At 41.5% G+C, this 13,620-nt stretch overlaps 1 long non-coding RNA gene across 1 annotated transcript; it reads right to left on the bottom strand.

Annotated features, from left to right (window-relative positions):
- Nucleotides 1-1,397: 1,397 nt before the first annotated feature.
- LOC135969045 (uncharacterized) lies at nucleotides 1,398-8,117 on the bottom strand. Its single transcript, XR_010584102.2, has 2 exons — nucleotides 7,878-8,117; nucleotides 1,398-2,501 (listed from the first exon to the last, which is right to left on the bottom strand). It is a non-coding gene; the product is annotated as an uncharacterized lncRNA (long non-coding RNA).
- Between the last annotated feature and the right edge of the window lie 5,503 nt (nucleotides 8,118-13,620).

Raw genomic sequence — 13,620 nt, 5'->3', positions numbered from 1 at the left:
TTCACCATAGCCCTCTATGGGCTTCCAAATATCACTTTGCCAATTCCACAAGAACTGTCTTAGCGCAAGGCTTCTTGAGGGGAAAGCTGTAACTCTGTGAGATGATTTCACAGAACACAAAGTAGCTTCTCAGAAAGCTTCTTTCTCTTTTTTATCGGAGGATATTTCCTTTGGCCCTATAGTCTTCAAAGGGATCCGAAATATCTGTTCTCAGATTCCACAGACATAAGGCTAGCAAAGAGATCCACGAAACACAGATGTAACTCTGTGAGTGGAAGTCACACATCACAGAGCAGTTTCTCAGAAAGCTTCTTTCCAGATTTCATCTGAGGATATTTCCTTTTTCACCATAGCCCTCTAGGGGCTTCCAAATATCACTTTGCCAATTCCACAAGAACTGTCTTAGCGAAAGGCTTCTTGAGGGGAAAGCTGTAACTCTGTGAGATGATTTCACAGAACACAAAGAAGTTTCTCAGAAAGCTTCTTTCTCTTTGTTATCGGAGGATATTCCCTTTGGCCCTATAGTCTTCAAAGGGATCCGAAATATCTGTTCTCAGATTCCAGAGAAATAAGGCTAGCAAAGAGATCCACGAAATACAGATGTCACTCTTCAAGTGGAAGTCACACATCACAGAACAGTTTCTCAGAAAGCTTCTTTCCAGATTTCATCTGAGGATATTTCCTTTTTCACCGTAGCCCTCTATGGGCTTCCAAATATCACTTTGCCAATTCCACAAGAACTGTCTTAGCGAAAGTCTTCTTGAGGTGAAAGCTGTAACTCTGTGAGATGATTTCACAGGACACAAAGATGTTTCTCAGTAAGCTTCTTTCTCTTTTTTATCGGAGGATATTTCCTTTGGCCCTATAGTCTTCAAAGGGATCCGAAATATCTGTTCTCAGATTCCACAGAAATAAGGCTAGCAAAGAGATCCACGATATACAGATACAACTCTGTGAGATGAATTAACAGACCACTAAGCAGTTTCTCAGAAAGCTTCTTTCCAGATTTCATCTGAGGAAATGTCCTTTTTCACCATAGCCCTCTATGGGCTTCCAAATATCACTTTGACAATTCCACAAGAACTGTCTTAGCGAAAGGCTTCTTCAGGGGAAAGCTGTAACTCTGTGAGATGATTTCACAGAACACAAAGAAGTTTCTCAGTAAGCTTCTTTCTCTTTGTTATCGGAGGATATTTCCTTTGGCCCTATAGTCTTCAAAGAGATCCGAAATATCTGTTCTCCGATTCCACAGAAATAAGGCTACAAAGAGATCCACGAAATACAGATGTAACTCTTCGAGTGGTCTCCCGGCCCGCGGGATAGTCGTAGCAGGCCCTGGAAGAGGGGGTGGGAATTTGGGGAACAAGAGATACGAGAAATGGAGACAAGACAGTGCTCTGATCAAGTCTCTTTTAATGGCGGTAATGCAGTGCCTTATATACACTTGGAGGGAAAGGGGTTGGGCCAGAGGCGGAGATGATCTCATCGCAGAGGGCGTGACCAAGTAGGTATTGGTTTCTCTGGTCGAACGTCATATTGCACCTGCGCTGTCAGGTAGCAATTTTCGCGGGCGCGGGAAAAATTTGTGAAGAAGAAGCAGGAAGAGCGCCATCTTCTATGAGGTATTAATACAGGGAGAAAAGACAAAGATAGGGAGAAGGCGTGGGGTGGAAATGAATAGAGCTCAGGCGTTCCCTATCATCAGCTATCACTCGCCATGGCCGGGGCGTGCAGCTCCGGACAGGTCCCCCTTTTAATTATTTTATGATGAGAAAACAACCCCTCGGGAACTGCGCCTGTCTTAGGTTGGGTCAACTCATCCCCACCTTCTAGGCCCGTCATGGGATAAGGCAGCAGCAAAGGCGGCCCTCCTGTCTTAGGCTCCGATGGAGATAGTGTCCTCTTACCCGTCATTGACTGTCCAGTTCAGCACACAGGGGAGGTGGTCTTATTAAGGCAAATAAGACTCACCATTTTCAGTCATCTCAAGGCGATGATAATGAACCTGTATAGGTTTGGCCTGGAAGGCCTCGATTTGTTGTCTGACGAATGCCATAAGCTTATTAAAGATTATAGGCCCGAGAGTGAGAAAGAGTAGAAGAGTAAGTAAAGGACCAAGAAATGGCAGGAGATAGGGGAGAAGTCCATCGAGTCCAGTCCACAAGGGATTAGCGACCAGACCTTTTCTGCGCTCTTCTAGTTCTTCCTGTAAAGTCTTTATCTTATCTCTGACGATTCCGGATTTGTTGGCGTAAAAATAGCACTTTTCATTTCCATGACTGGTCTGGCATTAGGTAAGCTGTCTTGCCCAAGCAAGTCACCTGGGTGATTCTGTCTGACGGAGGTTCAGATACCTGTCCCCCTCTGCAATCACAAGGCTGGCCGTATTGTTTTCATAATAATTCTCTTGCCTTACGAGGGTCACCAAAACCTGCATAGACTGTCACTATGTTATATAGAGCGATTATTCTCCAAAGGAATTTCATGTTAGGCTTCATTTTCTGAAAAACAAGAAGGAAAGAACTTCTCAGGGAGATTTATCTTCCCTGGACTGATAATGGTTATGATTTATTTGTCTTACCAATCTTTCAGGCAGCCATCTGGCTGCATCATTTTTTTGTGAGAAGATGCATACTGAGCCTCTTCCCCAAATTAAAACTGGATCGGGGCCATGCCATGAATTATCAAGTGGATCTTTCCATTTTACCATTGCAAACTGTTTTTGAGATTCAGGATGCCAGAAACGATCGGCAGCCGATTTTCCATGACTGTCCAAATTTAAAAAATTAAGGATAAACAGGGCATGATTGAGTATGTTTCTAGGGGTACCCTTCACGGGGTACCAGCTCCCCCCTTTTAATTTTGTGATAACAGTTTTTAAAGACAGATGAGCTCTTTCTACTATACCTTGTCCTTGGGGATTGTAGGGAATGCCTGTGGTATGTTTAATTTGTAGGGTATTACAGAATTGTAAAAAGGTTTTGGCTATATAACCAGGGCCATTGTCTGTTTTGATTTGTTTGGGTATTCCTAAAATAGAAAAGCAATGCAATAAATGAGCTATGACATGTTTGGTGGCCTCTCCTGTTTGGAGAGTTGCACTGATGAATCCACTATAGGTGTCTATGCATACATGGATATATTTTAGCTGACCGAATTCTAAGTGGTGAGTAACGTCCATTTGCCAAATTTCGTTGGGGATGAGTCCTCGGGGGTTAACTCCTAGATAGGGAACAGGCAAATATGTTATGCAGTTGGCGCATTGTTTAACTATTTGTCGAGCTTGTTCTCTGGTAAGTTTAAACATGAGTCTTAAGGTTTGGGCGTTTAAATGATGCAAGGCATGTGCTTTTTGTGCTTGTTGCAAATTGTCTGTAGTGACTGTGGCTATGATTTTTGTTGCCGCATCAGCTGTTGCGTTACCTTGTGTTAAAGGTCCCGGTAATCCTGAATGTGCTCTAATATGCCCAAGAAAAAAGGGAGTAGTCCTTTTTTGGATAAGTTGTTGACATTGTAAAAATAGGTCAGCTGTGTCTGAAATATGTTTAATTTGAGGCACGGTCTCTAAGAGGGGTATTGAATGAGCCAGGTAGGTGCTGTCTGTGTAAATGTTAAGTGGCTGACAAGGAAAAGCTGATAGTGCTGCAATTATAGCTTGCAATTCGACCAACTGAGCTGATGTATAAGTGGTCTGGAATTTAACGACTACATTATTATAAGTGTAAGCGGCAAGTCCTGTGGAAGATCCATCAGTGAAAATTAATAATGCGTCATTGAGAGGTTCTTTACTGGTAATATGGGGAAACACAAACGCATGAAGTTTACAAAATTGAATAAGTTTGTTAGGTGGGTAATGGTTGTCAATCGCGCCAGTATAAGAAGCGCAAGCAATTGGCCAGGCTTCCGTATTTTGTAATAGCCAATGAATGTGTGATTGAGTGTAGGGCTGTATAATGGTAGAGGGTTCTATTCCAAAGTATTTTCTACTGTTTTCTCTTCCCAAGATAATTAGATCAGCTATGGCATCATAATAAGGCAACAAAACCTTTTTAGGGGAGGAGGGCAGGTGTACCCACATAATGGGATTGTTCTGCCAAAATAAGCCAGTAGGGGTTATTGTTGTGTTAAAAATAAGGAATATTAATGGCTGAGAATAGTCAATACTGGTAACAAATTGTGTTGCAATGGCATGTTCTACCTGTTGGAGTGCCATTAATGCTTCTTTAGTAATGGACCTGGGAGATTTTGGATTAGAGTCTCCTTTTAATATATCGAAAAGAGGTTTTAACTCTCCTGTAGTGAGTTTTAAGTACGGTCGAAGCCAATTTATGTCTCCCAGTAATTTTTGGAAATCATTTAAAGTTTTTAAATGATCACGACGTATAACGGCCTTTTGATTAATGATTTTGGGTCCATTAATTTGAAAACCAAGATAGGTGTATGGATCTTGTAATTGTACCTTTTCTGGGGCTATTTGTAGTCCAGCTGCTGCTAACTCTTGTTTGAGTTGAGCAAAGCACTGTAAGACCTGTTCGCCAATTTCTCCTGCTATTAAAATATCATCCATATAATGTATAATATACATTTGTACCCACGTTTTTCTGACTGGCTCTATAGCAGCAGCTACATATTTTTGACACAAGGTAGGACTATTAGCCATACCCTGAGGTAAGACTTTCCATTGATAGCGTTTCATTGGTTGTTTAAAATTTGTAGATGGAAGACTAAAGGCAAATCTTTTTTGGTCAGCAGGGTGAAGGGGAATTGTAAAAAAGCAATCTTTAAGGTCAATAATGATTTTAAAATATTTTTGAGGAATCGCAACCGGTGAAGGTAATCCTGGTTGTAAGGCACCCATAAGGATCATAGTGATATTTACTGCTCTTAAATCTTGCAAGAGCCTCCATCTACCAGACTTCTTTCTGATAACAAAAATAGGTGTATTCCAAGGAGAATTACTTTCTACAATATGTCCTGCTATCAGCTGTTCCTGCACTAACTGTTGAGCAGCACTTAGTTTATCATTGAGTAAAGGCCATTGATCAACCCAAACGGGCTCATCTGACTTCCAAGTAATGGGGTCAGCGCACCTTTGGGGTGCAGGTATGTCAGTGGCCTGAGCTAAAAATTTCCAAACCCCTTTTTATCAAGTTGTCCTGAAACCAATATAGGCTGTGGGATACCGTTTTCTCCTTTTCCAAGACCCTTACCAGGGGTGTATCCTTGAGTTAACATTTGTGCAGTAACTACTTCATTTGGACTACACATTATAATTTTCATTTGAGAGAGCAGATCTCGCCCCCAAAGGTTAACCGGTAGGTAAGGGATGACAAATGGCTTAATGAGGCCGGAATTGTTTTCTTTATCTGTCCATGTTAGGTATTTAGAACTTTGTTTAGGATTACTGCTTTGTCCAATTCCTCTCAAGTGAGTTAAAGTCTCTGTAATAGGCCAATGAGAGGGCCAATCCTCCTGCTTAATGATCGTTACATCAGCCCCTGTGTCTATTAGTCCAGTGAATGCCTTCCCGTCCAACCATAAGGTTAGAGAGGGTTTTTTATTTGTAATTGGTTGCACCCAATATATATCTGATGATCCGAAACCTTTTATATCTCTATTAGAATATTGAATATTATTTTCTGTTTTAACCAAAGGTAGCAGGATTAACTGAGCTATTCTAACTCCTCGAGGGACAGTAATAATATTATCAATAGCTCTAGCCATAATTTTAATTTCTCCTTCATAATCATTATCAATAACTCCAGGGAGGACTTGTAAGCCTCTCATGGTGACACTACTTCTTCCTAAAAGTAACCCAAAAGTGTTAGGTGGTAAGGGTCCATATATTCCGGTATTTAAGGTTTGCGGTCCCATTTCAGGTGTTAATACTGTGTGAGAAGTGGAACTGAGGTCCAATCCTGCACTTCCTGGGGTTGCTCTACTAAGTTTTGAAATGGATTGCTGTTGCTGGCTGGAACAAAGCTGACTGCCCCATATGCTTGTTTCGGGGCCTGGGGCTGGCCCCTCATCCCGTTTCCCTGCCTGGGGGATAAAGGATTTCCTTTACTGTCAATTTTAGATTTACATTCGTTTGCCCAGTGCCTTCCTCTTTTACACCTTGGGCAAAGGCCTGGGATTTTTGCTTCTGGACTCTTATTTTGGTTTTCACAGCAATCTTTTGCAAAGTGTCCCCTTTTACCGCATCTAAAACATCCCCCTTTATCTTTACCTTTGTTAATGAGGAAGTCTCTTACTGTTTGGCCTCTAAAAGCGGCGGCCATTGCTAGGCCTTGTTGATATGAGGGCCCAATATCTGAACAAAGGCGAATGTATCCTGTTAAATCTGTTTTCTTTCGATAGGGTCTGATTGCCGCTTGGCAGGCGGGGTTAGCATTTTCATAAGCTAACTGTTTAACATAATCTACACCCGTTTCTGCATTTCCAAAGATTCTACCTGCCGTGGTCATAAGTCTATGCACAAAGTCTGAAAATGGCTCATCGGGTCCTTGTTTAACTGCCGTGAGCGAAGCCCCTGGATCTCCTTTAATGGGAAGTTTTCTCCAGGCTTTTGTAGCAGCAGCCTGGATTTGTGAGAACAATCCAGGATCATATTGCATTTGAACCTGAGTATCCACATAATTACCTGAACCAGTTAACATATCAAAATCCTAACCGTTTCCTGCCTGTTGATTTCTTTTAGCTGTATCTCTACAATTTTCAAAGAACTCTGACTTCCAAATTAAGTGGTCTCCCCCAGAAAGGACTGCCCTGACTAAGGTATTCCAGTCTGTAGGAGTGAGCCAATTCTCAGCTACAGATTCCACTATAGCAAGAGTATATGGAGCAGTAGCCCCATACTGAGAGGCAGCAATTTTCAACTCTTTTATAATAGTAAAATCAAATCCAGTATGATGCCTCCAAGCCTGTCCCTGCTCATCTATGGTTTCAGTGACCGGAAAAACATCTTTGGGGGAGGAGTCTTCTCTATGTCGACTAGCAACTAACCCCCCTCTTGGAACATGTTGTCCAGGCCACTGAGGTGGGCGCAAGGAACCCTCCATAGCATCTGAGTTGGGTACTTTTTCATTTCCTGTTTTTAGCTTTTGGAGCCTAATTATCAACGATTGATGTAACTCTTCAAGTTTAATTTGTTCTTCTAGTTGAGCAATTTTTTGTTTTAATTCTTCTTTGGGATCTATTGCTGCCATAACAATGGGCGCAGAAGCCTCATTATGTGTTTTATTATATGGAGGCAGGTATGAAATAAAGGGAGGCAAATCAGGGCTGTGATATTTAGCCGCCTCCTCCTCCAAATCATCCCAATTTATATCCGATTGATTAGGCTTATTAATTTCCTCCTCTTTTTTAAGCATCTGTAAAATTGGATATTTTTTTGGTTTGTTTTCTTGTGGCATTTCTTTATCTGTTACAGAAGGAGACTTGATTTCCTCATGATCACTTTCGAGGGAAATGAGATCCTCCTCCGTATCTTGCGGAGGCTTTGCAAGGTTAGAACAGGAGCTCACCTTTAAAATATGCTCTGTCTGAGCGACTGCAGCCATGACTTGCGGATCGACCTCCTTCCTATCTATTAAATCTCTAATGAGGTTCCAATAAGAGAAAACAGTCACAGGAATTTTTTCTGGCCCAAAAGTATTATAATAGTCCTGAAGACAATCCCCTACTCTACGCCATATTTTGATATCAATAGTTCCTTCCTGTGGGAACCAAGGGCAAATATCTTTTACAAAATCAAAAAATTTAAACAAGTCATTACCTTTAACCTTTACTCCTCGTATCTTTAAAGCCTCTTTTAATTGTCCTACATATATTTCATGTTGGCTTAATTCTTGTCCCATTTGGGACGCCTCACTTACCTTCGATCCTGACGCGGCAGGTTCCCGCGGTGATCAGCTTAATTCCTTTTATCTTCGTTAGCGGTCGACCATCCTTTGGCGTCCTCTTCCTCACAAAGTCCCTCGTTTCCAGGTCGCTGTTCGGGCGCCAAGTCTCCCGGCCCGCGGGATAGTCGAAGCAGGCCCTGGAGGAGGGGGTGGGAATTTGGGGAACAAGAGATACGAGAAATGGAGACAAGACAGTGCTCTGATCAAGTCTCTTTTAATGGCGGTAATGCAGTGCCTTATATACACTTGGAGGGAAAGGGGTTGGGCCAGAGGCGGAGATGATCTCATCGCAGAGGGCGTGACCAAGTAGGTATTGGTTTCTCTGGTCGAACGTCATATTGCACCTGCGCTGTCAGGTAGCAATTTTCGCGAGCGCGGGAAAAATGGGTGAAGAAGAAGCAGGAAGAGCGCCATCTTCTATGAGGTATTAATACAGGGAGAAAAGGCAAAGATAGGGAGAAGGCGTGGGGTGGAAATGAATAGAGCTCAGGCGTTCCCAATCGTCAGCTATCACTCGCCATGGCCGGGGCGTGCAGCTCCGGACAGAGTGGAGTCACTCATCACAGAGCATTTTCTCAGAAAGCTTCTTTCCAGATTTCATCTGAGGATATTTCCTTTTTCACCATAGCCCACTATGGGCTTCCTAATATCACTTTGCCAATTCCACAAGAACTGTCTTAGCGAAAGGCTTCTTGAGGTGAAAGCTGTAACTCTGTGAGATGATTTCACAGGACACAAAGATGTTTCTCAGTAAGCTTCTTTCTCTTTTTTATCGGAAGATATTTCCTTTGGCCCTATAGTCTTCAAGGGATCCGAAATATCTGTTCTCAGATTCCACAGAAATAAGGCTAGCAAAGAGATCCACGAAATACAGATGTAACTCTGTGAGATGAATTAACAGAACACTAAGCAGTTTCTCAGAAAGCTTCTTTCCAGATTTCATCTGAGGATATTTCCTTTTTCACCATAGCCCTCTATGGGCTTCCAAATATCACTTTGCCAATTCCACAAGAACTGTCTTAGCGAAAGGCTTCTTGAGGTGAAAGCTGTAACTCTGTGAGATGATTTCACAGAACACAAAGAAGTTTCTCAGTAAGCTTCTTTCTCTTTGTTATCGGAGGATATTTCCTTTGGCCCTATAGTCTTCAAAGGGATCCGAAATATCTGTTCTCAGATTCCACAGAAATAAGGCTAGCAAAGAGATCCACGAAATACAGATGGAACTCTGTGAGATGAATTAACAGAACACTAAGCAGTTTCTCAGAAAGGTTCTTTCCAGATTCCATCTGAGGATATTTCCTTTTTCACCATAGCCCTCTATGGGCTTCCAAATATCACTTTGCCAATTCCACAAGAACTGTCTTAGCGAAAGGCTTCTTGAGGGGAAAGCTGTAACTCTGTGAGATGATTTCATAAAACACAAAGTAGTTTCTCAGAAAGCTTCTTTCTCTTTGTTATCGGAGGATATTTCCTTTGGCCCTATAGTCTTCAAAGGGATCCGAAATATGTGTTCTCAAATTCCACAGAAATAAGGCTAGCAAAGAGATCCACGAAATACAGATGTAACTCTGTGAGATGAATTAACAGAACACTAAGCAGTTTCTCAGAAAGCTTCTTTCCAGATTTCATCTGAGGATATTTCCTTTTTCACCATAGCCCTCTATGGGCTTCGAAATGTCACTTTGCCAATTCCACAAGAACAGTCTTAACGAAAGGCTTCTTGAGGGGAAAGCTGTAACTCTGTGAGATGATTTCACAGAACACAAAGAAGTTTCTCAGTAAGCTTCTTTCTCTTTCTTATCGGAGGATATTTCCTTTGGCCCTATAGTCTTCAAAGGGATCCGAAATATCTGTTCTCAGATTCCAAAGAAATAAGGCTAGCAAAGAGATCCACGAAATACAGATGTAACTCTGTGAGATGAATTAACAGAACACTAAGCAGTTTCTCAGAAAGCTTCTTTCCAGATTTCATCTGAGGATATTTCCTTTTTCACCATAGCCCTCTATGGGCTTCCAAATATCACTTTGCCAATTCCACAAGAACTGTCTTAGCGCAAGGCTTCTTGAGGGGAAAGCTGTAACTCTGTGAGATGATTTCACAGAACACAAAGTAGTTCTCAGAAAGCTTCTTTCTCTTTTTTATCGGAGGATATTTCCTTTGGCCCTGTAGACTTCAAAGGGATCCGAAATATCTGTTCTCAGATTCCACAGACATAAGGCTAGCAAAGAGATCCACGAAACACAGACGTAACTCTGTGAGTGGAAGTCACACATCACAGAGCAGTTTCTCAGAAAGCTTCTTTCCAGATTTCATCTGAGGATATTTCCTTTTTCACCATAGCCCTCTATGGGCTTCCAAATATCACTTTGCCAATTCCAGAAGAACTGTCTTAGCGAAAGGCTTCTTGAGGGGAAAGCTGTAACTCTGTGAGATGATTTCACGGAACACAAAGAAGTTTCTCAGAAAGCTTCTTTCTCTTTGTTATCGGAGGATATTTTCTTTGGCCCTATAGTCTTCAAAGGGATCCGAAATATCTGTTCTCAGATTCCACAGAAATAAGTCTAGCAAAGAGATACACGAAATACAGATATAACTCTGTGAGATGAATTAACAGAACACTAAGAAGTTTCTCAGAAAGCTTCTTTCCAGATTTCATCTGAGGATATTTCCTTTTTCACCATAGCCCTCTATGGGCTTCCAAATATCACTTTGCCAATTCCACAAGAACTGTCTTAGCGAAAGGCTTCTTAAAGGGAAAGCTGGAACACTGTGAGATGATTTCGCAGAACACTAAGAAGATTCTCAGTAAGCTTCTTTCTCTTTGTTATCGCAGGATATTTCCTTTGGCCCTATAGTCTTCAAAGGGATCCGAAATATCTCTTCTCGGATTCCACAGAAATAAGGCTAGAAAAGAGATCCACGAAATACAGATGTAACTCTGTGAGTGGAACTCACACATCACAGAACAGTTTCTCAGAAAGCTTCTTTCCAGATTTCATCTGAGGATATTTCCTTTTTCACCATAGCCCTCTATGGGCTTCCAAATATCACTTTGCCAATTCCACAAGAATTGTCTTAGCGAAAGGCTTCTTGAGGGGAAAGCTGTAACTCTGTGAGATGATTTCACGGAACACAAGGAAGTTTCTCTGAAAGCTTCTTTCGCTTTGTTATCGGAGGATATTTCCTTTGGCCCTATAGTCTTCAAAGGGATCCGAAATATCTGTTCTCAGATTCCACAGAAATGAGGCTAGCAAAGAGATCCACGAAATGCAGATACAACTCTGTGAGATGAATTAACAGACCACTAAGCAGTTTCTCAGAAAGCTTCTTTCCAGATTTCATCTGAGGAAATGTCCTTTTTCACCATAGCCCTCTATGGGCTTCCAAATATCACTTTGACAATTCCACAAGAACTGTCTTAGCGAAAGGCTTCTTGAGGGGAAAGCTGTAACTGTGTGAGATGATTTCGCAGAACACAAAGAAGTTTCTCAGGAAGGTTCCTTCTCTTTGTTATCGGAGGATATTTCCTATGTCCCTATAGTCTTCAAAGGGATCCGAAATATCTGTTCTCCGATTCCACAGAAATAAGGCTAGCAAAGAGATCCACGAAATACAGATGTAACTCTTCAAGTGGAAGTCACTCATCACAGAGCATTTTCTCAGAAAGCTTCTTTCCAGATTTCATCTGAGGATATTTCCTTTTTCACCATAGCCCTCTATGGGCTTCCTAATATCACTTTGCCAATTCCACAAGAACTGTCTTAGCGAAAGGCTTCTTGAGGGGAAAGCTGTAAGTCTGTGAGATGATTTCACAGAACACAAAGAAGTTTCTCAGTAAGCTTCTTTCTCTTTGTTATCGGAGGATATTTCCTTTGGCCCTATAGTCTTCAAAGGGATCCGAAATATCTGTTCTCAGATTCCACAGAAATAAGGCTAGCAAAGAGATCCACGAAATACAGATGTAACTCTGTGAGATGAATTAACAGAACACTAAGCAGTTTCTCAGAAAGCTTCTTTCCAGATTTCATCTGAGGATATTTCCTTTTTCACCATAGCCCTCTATGGGGTTCCAAATATCACTTTGCCAATTCCACAAGAACTGTCTTAGCGAAAGGCTTCTTGAGGGGAAAGCTGTAACTCTGTGAGATGATTTCACAGAACACAAAGAAGTTTCTCAGAAAGATTCTTTCTCTTTGTTATCAGAGGATATTTCCTTTGGCCCTATAGTCTTCAAAGGAATCCGAAATATCTGTTCTCAGATTCCACAGAAATAAGGCTAGCCAAGAGATCCACGAAACACAGATGTAACTCTGTGAGTGGAAGTCACACATCACAGAGCAGTTTCTCAGAAAGCTTCTTTCCAGATTTCATGTGAGGATATTTCCTTTTTCACCATAGCCCTCTAAGGGATTCCAAATATCCCTTTGCCAATTCCACAAGAACTGTCTTAGCGAAAGGCTTCTTGAGGTGAAAGCTGTAACTCTGTGAGATGATTTCACAGAACACAAAGAAGTTTCTCAGTAAGCTTCTTTCTCTTTGTTATCGGAGGATATTTCCTTTGGCCCTGTAGACTTCAAAGGGATCCGAAATATCTGTTCTCAGATTCCACAGACATAAGGCTAGCAAAGAGATCCACGAAACACAGACGTAACTCTGTGAGTGGAAGTCACACATCACAGAGCAGTTTCTCAGAAAGCTTCTTTCCAGATTTCATCTGAGGATATTTCCTTTTTCACCATAGCCCTCTATGGGCTTCCAAATATCACTTTGCCAATTCCAGAAGAACTGTCTTAGCGAAAGGCTTCTTGAGGGGAAAGCTGTAACTCTGTGAGATGATTTCACGGAACACAAAGAAGTTTCTCAGAAAGCTTCTTTCTCTTTGTTATCGGAGGATATTTTCTTTGGCCCTATAGTCTTCAAAGGGATCCGAAATATCTGTTCTCAGATTCCACAGAAATAAGTCTAGCAAAGAGATACACGAAATACAGATATAACTCTGTGAGATGAATTAACAGAACACTAAGAAGTTTCTCAGAAAGCTTCTTTCCAGATTTCATCTGAGGATATTTCCTTTTTCACCATAGCCCTCTATGGGCTTCCAAATATCACTTTGCCAATTCCACAAGAACTGTCTTAGCGAAAGGCTTCTTAAAGGGAAAGCTGGAACACTGTGAGATGATTTCGCAGAACACTAAGAAGATTCTCAGTAAGCTTCTTTCTCTTTGTTATCGCAGGATATTTCCTTTGGCCCTATAGTCTTCAAAGGGATCCGAAATATCTCTTCTCGGATTCCACAGAAATAAGGCTAGAAAAGAGATCCACGAAATACAGATGTAACTCTGTGAGTGGAACTCACACATCACAGAACAGTTTCTCAGAAAGCTTCTTTCCAGATTTCATCTGAGGATATTTCCTTTTTCACCATAGCCCTCTATGGGCTTCCAAATATCACTTTGCCAATTCCACAAGAATTGTCTTAGCGAAAGGCTTCTTGAGGGGAAAGCTGTAACTCTGTGAGATGATTTCACGGAACACAAGGAAGTTTCTCTGAAAGCTTCTTTCGCTTTGTTATCGGAGGATATTTCCTTTGGCCCTATAGTCTTCAAAGGGATCCGAAATATCTGTTCTCAGATTCCACAGAAATGAGGCTAGCAAAGAGATCCACGAAATGCAGATACAACTCTGTGAGATGAATTAACAGACCACTAAGCAGTT

The sequence above is a fragment of the Macaca fascicularis genome, chromosome X, assembly GCF_037993035.2.
Source record: "Macaca fascicularis isolate 582-1 chromosome X, T2T-MFA8v1.1".
Lineage (NCBI taxonomy): Eukaryota > Metazoa > Chordata > Mammalia > Primates > Cercopithecidae > Macaca > Macaca fascicularis.
The sequence above is the reverse complement of the archived record's forward strand: the minus strand, read 5'-3'. Positions and strand labels throughout refer to the sequence as shown.